The 11,187-nt window shown below is 57.3% G+C and overlaps 1 long non-coding RNA gene across 1 annotated transcript; it reads left to right on the top strand.

Annotated features, from left to right (window-relative positions):
- The first annotated feature begins 3,851 nt into the window (after window positions 1–3,851).
- On the top strand, window positions 3,852–10,256 carry LOC112607163. The gene is made up of 3 exons (XR_003115745.1): window positions 3,852–4,225; window positions 9,672–9,786; window positions 10,141–10,256. It is a non-coding gene; the product is annotated as an uncharacterized LOC112607163 (long non-coding RNA).
- Window positions 10,257–11,187: the final 931 nt, after the last annotated feature.

Here is an 11,187-nt window from a genome sequence, read left to right as displayed (position 1 = left end):
CTCGATCTCCTGACCTCGTGATCCGCCCGTCTCGGCCTCCCAAAGTGCTGGGATTACAGGCTTGAGCCACCGCGCCCGGCCAACCACTCTACTTTATTTATTTATTTTTTTTTTTGAGACGGAGTCTCGCTGTGTCACCCAGGCTGGAGTGCAGTGGCGCGATCTCGGCTCACTGCAAGCTCCGCCTCCCGGGTTTATGCCATTCTCCTGCCTCAGCCTCCCGAGTAGCTGGGACTACAGGCGCCCACCACCTCGCCCAGCTAGTTTTTTGTATTTTTTTTTAGTAGAGACGGGGTTTCACCGTGTTAGCCAGGATGGTCTCGATCTCCTGACCTCGTGATCCGCCCGTCTCGGCCTCCCAAAGTGCTGGGATTACAGGTGTGAGCCACCGCGCCCGGCCGGCTCTATTGTTTTTAAGACAGGGTCTCACTCTGTCGCCCAGGCTGCAGTGCAGTGATGCCATCACGGTTCACTGCAGTCTCAACCTCCTGGTCTCAAGCAATTCTCCCACCTCAGCCTGCCGAGTAGGTGGGACTACCGGTGTGCACTACCGTCTCAGGCTAATTTTTAAAAAATATTTTGGGCCGGGCGCGGTGGCTCAACCCTGTAATCCCAGCACTTTGGGAGGCCGAGGCGGGTGGATCACGAGGTCAGGAGATCGAGACCATCCTGGCTAACATGGTGAAACCCCGTCTCTACCAAAAATACAAAAAACTAGCCGGGCGTGGTGGCGGGCGCCTGTAGTCCCAGCTACTCGGAGGCTGAGGCAGGAGAATGGCGTAAACCCGGGAGGCGGAGCTTGCAGTGAGCCGAGATCGCGCCACTGCACTCCAGCCTGGGTGACACAGCAAGACTCCGTCTCAAAAAAAAAAAAAAAAAAAAAATTTTTTTGTAGAGAGGAAATCTCACCACATTGCCCATATTGGAACTCCTGGGCTCAAGTGATCCTCCCGCTGAGGCCTCCCAAAGTGCTGGGATAACAGGGCGAGTGCCACGGTGCCTGGCCTGGGTGCATGTGTTTATTATGACAATTACCAGCAGTCCCCCAGGTGGCCTGTCCTCCTTCCTAGGAGCCTCAGTGTGTCTGTGGATACCCCTGCATCTAGTGTCCAGCAGGCAGACACATGGCACATGCAAAGGTAGGGGAGGTGCCTGGTGCAAGGCAGAGGGCGGTCCCTCAGCCCGCTGACCACACGGGACCCCACCTGAGGCGTACCCATCTTGTCCTCACAATGACTGAAGAGGTAGCCATGAGCACCCACATTCCTGTTTCACAGCCAAGGACCCAGAGGCACACAGAGGTTGAGAAACTGAGACTGAAGTGTGTGAGTTCAGGAGGCTGGCCTGGGTGACCGCCGTGACACCCAGCCCCTCTGGCCTACCAAGAGTAGATTGCTCCAGAGTCCTCCGCAGTCTCTTCGGCACCATCCACTCCTCCTTCCTTCAGGGGCATTTTCAGAACCCATAAGTGCCTGGTATTTCTCTCATTGCAAACAGAAAACTGTGGGCGAAATATTACTTAGGTGCCAAGGCAAGAGACTGAAGGCACAAACTGTTTCAGTATAATAAAGAAAATAGAATAAGAATAGTCATAATACAAATTACGGCCGGGCGCGGTGGCTCAAGCCTGTAATCCTAGCACTTTGGGAGGCCGAGACGGGCGGATCACGAGGTCAGGAGATCGAGACCATCCTGGCTAACACGGTGAAACCCCGTCTCTACTAAAAAATACAAAAAACTAGCCGGGCGAGGTGGCGGGCGCCTGTAGTCCCAGCTACTCGGGAGGCTGAGGTAGGAGAATGGCGTGAACCCGGGAGGCGGCGCTTGCAGTGAGCTGAGATCCGGCCACTGCACTCCAGCCTGGGTGACAGAGCAAGACTCCGTCTCAAAAAAAAAAAAAAAAAAAAAAAAAACAAAGAAAACATAGTGAAAGTCTTAAAGTCTTTGATCTTTCTTATAAGTGCATTGAAAACGCCGATGTATGCTGCCTTCTCTCTGTGCTTCGGCTACCTAAAACGGAAGGGCCCCCTGTCCTATGAGCACAGGACTTACTTCACCTTATCACTTAGAAGATCCACCCTCCTTACCCCGTCCCCTTGTATGCAATAAATATCAGCGCGCCCAGCCATTCAGGGCCACCGCTGGTCTCTGCGTCTTGATGGTAGTGGTCCCCCGGGCCCAGCTGCTTTCTCTTTCTCTGTCTTGTGTCTTTATTTATTACAATCTCTCCGCACACGCGGAGAACACTCACTAAGCCCCCGTAGGACTGGACCCTACAGAAAACCACACCCCTCTCTTGCCCTGCTCCTCAGTTACCTCCACCTTTACCTTCCCCTTTGCAGTAAATCGACCTGAAAGAGAAGCTGGTGTTCACAGCTCCGCGCGCTCTCTGCTCACTCTCCAGACTCCAGCCCCTGGCCCCAGCGCCGCCGGCCCTCGGTGAATGGCAGCGACCCACCCTGCTGCACCCAGGCTCCCTCCCTCCCTCGGATGTGTGTGTACGCCCTCCCTGGCCTCCAGAAGCCCCTCTCCTGGTTTTTCCTCCAGCCCTCCACCCCTAGCACCCCTGTGCTCCTTCTGGTCTCCTTTGCAGATTCCAAACCTCTTCAAGTTGGAGTCCCAGGGTTCAGGCCTTGGTCCTCAGGCACACCCCACATGCGATTCCCACATATTCCTCTTCATCCAGTGCAGCAGCCTCTGCCCACTCCATCTCTGGCACGTCCCATTCCCCCAGGGGCGCTAGATAAAGGGACACCTGCGGACACACACGCTGAGGCTCCTGGGAAGGAGGACCGACCGCCTGTGGTCAGCTTGGGGGCCCCCACCACCATCTGTCGCTGCTCCTCGGGAGCTGCTGGTAGTTGTCGTAATAAACACGGAACCCACGATGAAACGTGAAGACGCTCCTCAGTGAGCATCCTTGGGCAGTGCACAACCTCCCCAGCCATGCCAGCCCGCGCTCAGGCCTCCCCCGTCTTCCCCATCTCTCCGGTGTCGGTTCTCAAGCTCGTCCTTCCCCGCCTCATTCCTCCAAAAGTCCTCAGCAAATCCTGGCAACTCCGCCTTCAGCATCTACCGGGAGCGGGCACTTCCCACACCCGGGCCCCAGCCCCGGCAGCCCCTGCACCGGGCGCCCGCGGGTCTCTGGCGCCCGCTCTGGACGCCTCCCCAGCGCTCCCCGCAGCGGCCAGGGGGGTCTCGCGAGCCTGCGCCTGCTCGGGACCCCCAGAGCCTCCCCGGGTGCGCTGCAGCCACGCGGGCCTGCGTCCCGAGGCCCGTACGGCTTCTGCGCGACATCCTCAGGGCCACCCGGCGCCAAATCCACACGGGACGGCACGGCCGCGTCCTGCCGAGCCCGCCTAGTTCGCCAGCGCGCACGTTTCACCGCGCCTGCTGCGGGAGGGACAGACGTGTGGCTAGGTTGGAATAGCCGGCTCACTGAAGGCTCCCGCAGTGTTTGGTCAGAGGAGCGCGGCGCTCGTAGCAGCGGACGCCAGGACTGCCCTCCCCAGGTGCTCCGGCCGCGCGCGGGCCTGCGCAGGGGCTGCGGGCAGGGGGGCGGGGTTGCAGTGCGGGGGCGGGGCTGCGAGGGTGGGGGCGGGGCTGCGGAGCAGCGGGCGCCAGACGGGGCTGCGAGGTGGGGGCGGGGCCGTGGGGCTGCGGACCCGAGGCGGGGCGGGGCTGCGGGAGTGGGGGCGGGGCTACGTGCGTGGGGGCGGGGTGGGGCTGCGGGCCCGAGGAGAGACAGGGCTGCGGGCGTGGGGGCGGAGCAGACGTACAGGAAGCAGCTCCCATTCGCTCTGGGCGGTGGGCGGCGATCCGGGCGATACCAGCTGTCCCGGCCGCCGGGGGGGAGGGCCTCGACCAGCCCACGGTCGGGGGTTAAACAGTACGAGCTTTTCCAGGATACTGATCTCTCCGGGCAGCAGTCCTGCATTAAACAGTGTTCCCAAGGTGGAAGGGAAACCGTTTAAACGCCTCGAGATCCCTGGCTGCAAGGAGTGGTACCTTCCTCATTTCAGCCATTTATTTCCCGCTCTGGTCCCAGTGGTTCCAGTGAACGGGCGGGACGGGACGCAGGGGCCCGGAAGAGGCGCCGTGCACTTCCGGGTCGAAGAGCGCACGGCGGCGGCGGCGGCGGCGGCCGGGCCGGGCCTAGCAGCGACTCTCGGTCGGGCAGCGGCGGCCAGCCCTAAGGAGCGGCTGCGGGACGCGAGGTTTCCGGGTACGTGCGGCGGCCGCGCCGGCCCTGGGGTCCCTGCTCCTCCGGGCCGCGGGCCGCCTGTGGGCGCCACGCGCTTTGTCTGCGGCCTGCACCGTGGGGCGAGGCCTGCTCCGCGCTGGCCGCGGGCCGGGAGGGCGGGCGGGCGCGCGCGCTGGGAGGCCCCGCAGAGACTGGGAGGCCCGTGGCCTGCGGGCGGACGTCCGGGGCTTGCGGGGACGCGGCGGGAGCCCACCTGCCTCGCCCCGTGGCACCCACGCGCGTGCCCCCTGCGAGTCCGCCCTGCCGCGTTTGGAAGAGCGCTGTGACTTCGCTGCCTTGTTGCCAGCCTCTGTGCGTGGTTGCCTTCATGGGCTTCGAGGCTTGTCTGCACGTCCACAGGCCCGTGTGGCTGGCGGTTTTCCTATTCCTTAACTCTTGCAGTTCTCACAACAGCCCCTCTGGAGTAGGCATTGTTCCCGTTTTACCGATGAGGGGATTGGAGCCCAGAAAGGCTAAGTAACTGGCCCACGCCACACAGTCGGGGAGGGGCAGAGCCGGCGGCCGGGTCCGCGCCAGCCCCGACTCCGACCGTGCTCTTTTTGACGCTGCTTGTGTTACCCCTTCTTTGGAGTTTCCGCGCTTTACTTGTTTCGACAGCAGCAGAACAGCAGTCAGCTGGGTGAACCACATTGTGGCCTGTGGTCACTGGACAGGCTCTGAAGCTGAGCTGAGGTTTGACTTCGGGGTTGGCATACTTGACCTCTCTCCTGGACCATCCGGTTTTCTTTCTTATGGGAAGAATGTTAAGTCAGAGTACTAGTGGATGGATGACGCCTCAGCATCATGGCTACGACAAGCCTGGCCGTGGCCCTCAGCAGCGCTGTGTTCATCTCAGGCCCGCGGAGACCTTTGTTCATACCTGACTTTTTGACTATCATTGCAGTTTACAGTTTGGAGGTCTCCTAGCTGATACAGCAAATGGTGAATACAAGAATAAAAGTTGGCCTGAGTTGAGATGTTGGACTTGGCTGCAGGCTTGTTCAGTGCCTGAGATGGGCACTCAGGTTCCGGGACTGGCATGGAAAGGGATTGCAGGCACCCCGGACACCAAAGGCCCTTTTCATTCCTCAGTAACAATTGGGACTGCCAGTGCGTTGGTTCCCCTGAATTCGAAGAGAGAGAGAAATAGCGTTTCCGGTTTTCTTTTCCCCTTTAATCCCCCAAATCTGGAATCTAAGCAGGAGAGCCACAGTGGTCCCTCCACCTGAGCTCTGCTAGCCCAGCCAAAGGTGGCCAACAGCTGGGAAGGGCTGTGGTCTTTTCTGTGGAAATGGCTTCCTGGCCTGTGGCCTGGGACACGGCAGAGGTGGATATGGGGAAGGGAAGATGTGGAGTTGGGGCTGCTGGTGCAACCAGGAGGTCCTAAACTAGGGGCTCCCATTAACCCGCATCCTGACTGCAGGGTTCTTGGTGGTCCCAAAATGTGTTGTTTCTGGTGGTTGTGCTGGAGGGTATCTGCAGAGACTTCCTGGGTTATTTTCTCGTCTTTGGCAAAATAATCCCTAGTTACTGTTGTGGGATACCCAGGAAAGGATGTTGTTCAGTCTCACATAACCTGAACCTTCCTGCTGCTGTGGTGGAGGATTGTAAGAGGCCCATGGAGGCTTCCCTCACCAGCTGTGGTAAAGTTCAAAGGCCTCAGGACTTAGCCCCACAGGTACACGGACTCGCAGAGTTCAGCCTCTTTCCTGAGCTGGTATTTCTGGCGAGCTCCTATGTGCCAAACCCCACATGGCCTCACTGGTCTCTTCTGGCAGCTCTGGGGCAGGCCCAGCCATTGCCTGTCGCCCTTCCTAACCCTTGGAGGTGGTCCTCAATCTCATTGCATCGAGTAAGAAGCCAGGAGCTATTTGTTCACATATTATGGCTCACTGCAGCCTCAACCTCCTGGAGTGAAGTGATCTTTGCACCTCAGACTCCCAAGTAGCTGAGACTACAGGCGGTTTCCACCACACCTAGCTGGTTTTTAAATTTTTTTGTAGAGACAGGGTTTCGCCATGTTGCCCAGGCTGGTCTCCTAACTCGCAGGCTCAAGTGATCTGCCTGCCTCAGCCTCCCAAAGTGCTTGGATTACAGGCGTGAGCCACCACACCTAGCTAATTCACTTTTTTTTTTTTTTTTTTTTTTTTTAAGGAGACAGAGTCTCGCTCTGTCACCCAGGCTGGAGTGTAGTGGCGCGATCTCAGCTCACTGCAACCTCCGCCTGCCCAGTTTAAGCAATTCTCCTGCCTCAGCCTCCCGAGTGGCTGGGACTCAGGCGCACGCCACCACGCCCAGTTCATTTTTTGTATTTTGGTAGAGATGGGGTTTCATTGTGTTGCCTAGGCTGGTCTCGAACTCCTGAGCTTGGGCAATCTGCCCGTCTTGGCCTCCAAAAGTGTTAGGATGACAGGCGTGAGCCACCGCGCCTGGCTGCCGATTCACTTTTTTTTTGAGACGGGAGTCTCGCTGTGTCGCCCGGGCTGGAGTGCAGTGGCATGATCTCCACTCACTGCAAGCTCCACCTCCCGGGTTCACGCCATTCTCCTGCCTCAGCCTCCCGAGTAGCTGGGACTACAGGTACCTGCCCCCGCGCCCGGCTAGTTTTTTGTATTTTTAGTAGAGACAGGGTTTCACCGTGTTAGCCAGGATGGTCTCGATCTCCTGACCTCGTGATCCGCCCACCTCTGCCTTCCAAAGTGCTGGGATTACAGGCGTGGGCCCCCGCGCCTGGCCTGATTCACATTTTTTACTTTCTGTGTGAAATACATCATCAGAGTGAGGATTTGCACTCGGAGTAGTTGGACCCTGGGACTCCCCCCAGCCCTGCTCTGTTGTCTCTTAGGTGGTCTCCTTGAAGTGTTCCCTGGTAGATTCATGTGAGAGAATCTGCCTCCCTCTTTCAGATGTGTTTCCCCAGGGCAGAACTGCATTCACCTTGTGCTGCACAAAGTAGGGGCGCAGGGTAGGTGTTGTAGCAGGCGTCCCAGGACGATGTGGGGTCCGTTGTTAGGGTGGTCACAGCTATTGCCAGGGAGTTAAGGTCCTCTTAGCTGCGGCCTGAGAGCTACGGCCACTCTAGGTCTCAGTGCACGCCATGGGAGAGAGGTCACCCTTCTGGGTGGGCCGTGGCCCTTGTGTGTCTCTGAATGGAAGAGGGGTCACCCTCCTGGATGGGCCGTGGCCCTTGTGTGTCTTTCAGAGCCGGTGTCTCTAGGATTCAGATGCAGGACAAGCAGGGCATCTCTGTGGAGTCGCTGAGTCCACCAAGTAGCAGGGCTGCAGACTCCCTTGAGCAGGGATCACGGCCGATTGTCTTCACTTTAGGGCAGCAGGTAGAAGACAGGTCAATTACTGATTTGGCAAAACCACTTCTACAATTGCTGTTTCCAGGCGGTAGTCACATATGGCAGTTGACAGTTTGCTGAGTTGACATTCGTCACTATTTTAGAAGGCATCACCTTAGAATCTAGGGTTGGCCGGGTGCAGTGGCTCACGCCTGTAATCCCGGCACTCTGGGAGGCCGAGGCAGGTGGATCATGAGGTCAGGAGATTGAGACCATCCTGGCTAACACAGTGAAACCCCGTCTCTACTGAAAAATACAAAAAAAAATTAGCCGGGCGTAGTGGCGGGCGCCTGTGGTCCCAGCTACTCGGGAGGCTGAGGCAGGAGAATGGTGTGAACCTGGGAGGTGGAGCTTGTAGTGAGCCGAGATCGTGCCACTGCACTCCAGCACTCCAACCTGGGCGACACAGCAAGACTCCATCTCAAAAAAAAAAAAAAAAAGAATCTAGGGTTTTGCACTGTCTTGTTAGATAGGAAGTGAGGCCGTCCTGCTCTCTGAGCCTTAGCCCCATTAGGGATTGTTGTCCAGAGGTGTCCGGACAGCAGTGGCGGTGACAGCCCCTTTCCCCAGTTGCTGTGGTACATGTGCAACCCGCGGTGGTGACAGGAGCTGAGCTCCAATGCGAGGAGGCCCTGAGCTCGAGGGCCCCTGGCTGTGGCCCCCCACTTCCTGGCCTCTTGTGCGACGTGCTTTCATCTGACCATGGATGGAGCTTGGACCTGGTGGGGAAACAGTGCTGCAGGGCCGGCTTCACTGCCTCGCTGGATTCCTGGCTCACTCTCCTAGTCGAGAGACCTTTCCTCCCAGGGTCGCCTGGGAAACAAGGTGAATAGCACTGATGAGAAATGAACCACGTGCACGCATCTCATTCCTTATCTGGGACCAAAGTTTGAGACCCTGGTGTGGAAGGAGGAGCGTGTCCAGCTAGATTTCCCAAGGCTTTGTACGGTGTCCTGTGTAGCTTCACAGTGACCTTGCAGAGTGGGAAGGGCAGGGGTCCTGGCTGATGGGTTAGTGCCTTGAGCAAGTGGCTTTGGGAGCCAAGGGGTGGGCCTGGCCTCTGTGCCTTCTGCCTCCTCAGCTCTGGGTACCACCGGGGACTCAGCAACACCCTGGTGGATGGGGTTGGGGTGCGGTCAGAGGAGCCTCCGGGCCTCCCGACACTGGCCAGCCTTGGCAGGGAGAGCACCCTGCGTGTCACCGAGCCCCCTCTTGTGCCCAGCTGATAAAGCCCGGCTCTGCCTCAGCTCAGGATGAGGCCATTTAGTTTGTATATGGTGTTGCGATTCCTCAGGAGTGTTGCAGTTCACTGGTCAGTGACCTTTTTTTTTTTTTTTTGAGATGGAGTTTCACTCTTACTGCCCAGGTTGGAGTGCAGTGGTGCGATCTCAGCTCACCGCAGCCCCCTCCTCCTGGGTTCAAGCAATTCTTTTGCCTCAGCCTCCTGAGTTGCTGGGATTATAGGTGCCCACCACCACGCCCAGCTAATTTTACTTTTTTTTTTTCAGACGGAGTCTTGCTCTGTTGCCCAGGCTGGAGTGCAGTAGCACAATCTCAGCTCACTGCAACCTCTGCCTCCCAGGTGCAAGTGATTCTCCTGCCTCAGCTTCCCCAGTAGCCGGGATTACAGGCACCTGCCACTACGCCCGGCTAATTTTTATATTTTTAGCAGAGACAGGGTTTCATCATGCTGACCAGGCTTGGTCTCAAACTCCCGACCTCAGGTGATCCACCCACCTCGGCTTCTCAAAGTGCTGGGGTTACAGGTGTGAGCCACTGCACCCGGCCGACCTTTTTTTTTTTTTTTTTTTTTAAAGTTAAAAACAATTTTTTTTTTTTTCCTGGCCGGGTGCAGTGGCCAGCTGGGATGTGGCTTTTCAGGTAGCTCTGTAAATGTGAATCGTGTGCAAGGCTTACTGGTGAGGGTTGTTCCGTGTGTGATGTCTTAGGGCTCACCCTCCACGTGCTGTGGCGGTGGATGTGACACTGGGATGCGGCCTGTGGGGAGAAGTCATCGCTCTTCAGAGGGCTCTTTGCAGCCTGGGACAGTTTCGAAGTTTCCCGGCTCTGGTTTCTTTCAGAGCTGAGCTCAATGTGCAGCAATGGATGACGACAGCCTGGATGAGCTTGTGGCCCGGAGCCCGGGGCCGGATGGACGCCCACAGGTCGGCCTTGCGGACCCGGCAGGTGACTTTGGTGAGCTGCCCAGTGCCGGGTAGGGGCGTCCCCAGGAGGAGCATGGTGCCTGGTGTTTCCCTGTGGAGGTCGTCTGTGTGTGTCGCTTGTCAACTTTCAGTCTAAAAAAAATTATCCTTTGATTTTAAATTGTGGAAGTAGTGTATTCTTTTGTCTTATTTTTAATGCAAACAACACAAATGTTGAACGAAAGAATGTTCCCTTTCCCTGCGTGTGCCCCCACCTTGCCAGCCCTGGGGAAGCTGTTAGCCGTTTGGCAGGTGCTCCTGATGCCTCTATGCCTGTGCAAAGCTACCTGCTCTCTGCTGCATGGTCTTGATGCCCCTACGGCCTGTGTGTCACCCTGGTGTCTAGACGAGAGCAGCGAGGGCAGCAGTGGGGACTCCGGGGACGACAGCGACAGCGAGCACGGAGATGGCACAGACGGAGAAGATGAGGGGGCGTCTGAGGAGGAAGACCTGGAAGACAGATCTGGTGAGACAGCTGGTGTTCACGCCGGCTTCTGTGTTTCCTCTTGTCATGGTGGGGGCAGCCTTTTATAACACATCCTCCGTGAGAGTGCTGTCCTCACCACAGCTGGCCCCGTCCCCATGGTCACCTGCAGTGAGGCCTCGTCTTCAGCTGTAATGACAGCTTACTTTATTTGTAGTCTTTTTTTTTTTTTTTTTTTAAGACGGAGTCTTGCTCTGTCACCGAGGCTGGAGTGCAGTGGTGTGATCTCAGCCCACTGCAAGCTCCGCCTCCCGAGTTCAGGCCATTCTTCTGCCTCAGCCTTCCGAGTAACTGGGACTACAGGTACCCGCCACCACACCTGGCTAAATTTTTGTATTTTTAGTAGAGATGGGGTTTCACCACGTTAGCCAGGATGGTCTTGATCTGCTGACCTTGTGATCCGCCTGCCTTGGCCTCCTAAAGTGCTGGGAATACAGGTGTGAGCCACCACGCCCAGCGTTTTTTTGTTTGTTTGTTTTTTTGAGACGGTGTCTTGCTCTGTTGCCTAGGCTGGAGTGCAGTGGTTCAATCTCAGCTCACTGCAGCTTCCGCCTCCTGGGCTCAAGCAGTTCTCCTGCCTCAGCTTCCCGAGGAGCCGGCATTACAGGCGCCTGCCACCACGCCTGGCTAATTTTTGCATTTTTAGTAGAGACGGGGTTTCACCATGTTGGCCAGGCTGGTCTCGAACTCCTGACCTCGTGATCCGCCCGCCTCAGTTTCCCAGTGCTGGGATTCCAGGTGTGAGCCACCATGCCCGGCTGTGGTCCTTCATTTTGAAGTTCAGTTTGACAACGTAGTAGGTCTCTTCTCTGTTGAGGGCAAAAAATTAAAATGTCTGAGAACACTGAACAACATCATCTGTGATGTTTTTGGAGAGAATGTAACCGAACTGGAATTCCCTATGGAAGG

This window comes from Theropithecus gelada, chromosome 14 (assembly GCF_003255815.1).
Source record: "Theropithecus gelada isolate Dixy chromosome 14, Tgel_1.0, whole genome shotgun sequence".
In the NCBI taxonomy this organism is placed as follows: domain Eukaryota; kingdom Metazoa; phylum Chordata; class Mammalia; order Primates; family Cercopithecidae; genus Theropithecus; species Theropithecus gelada.
This window is presented reverse-complemented; position numbering and strand designations above follow the sequence as displayed.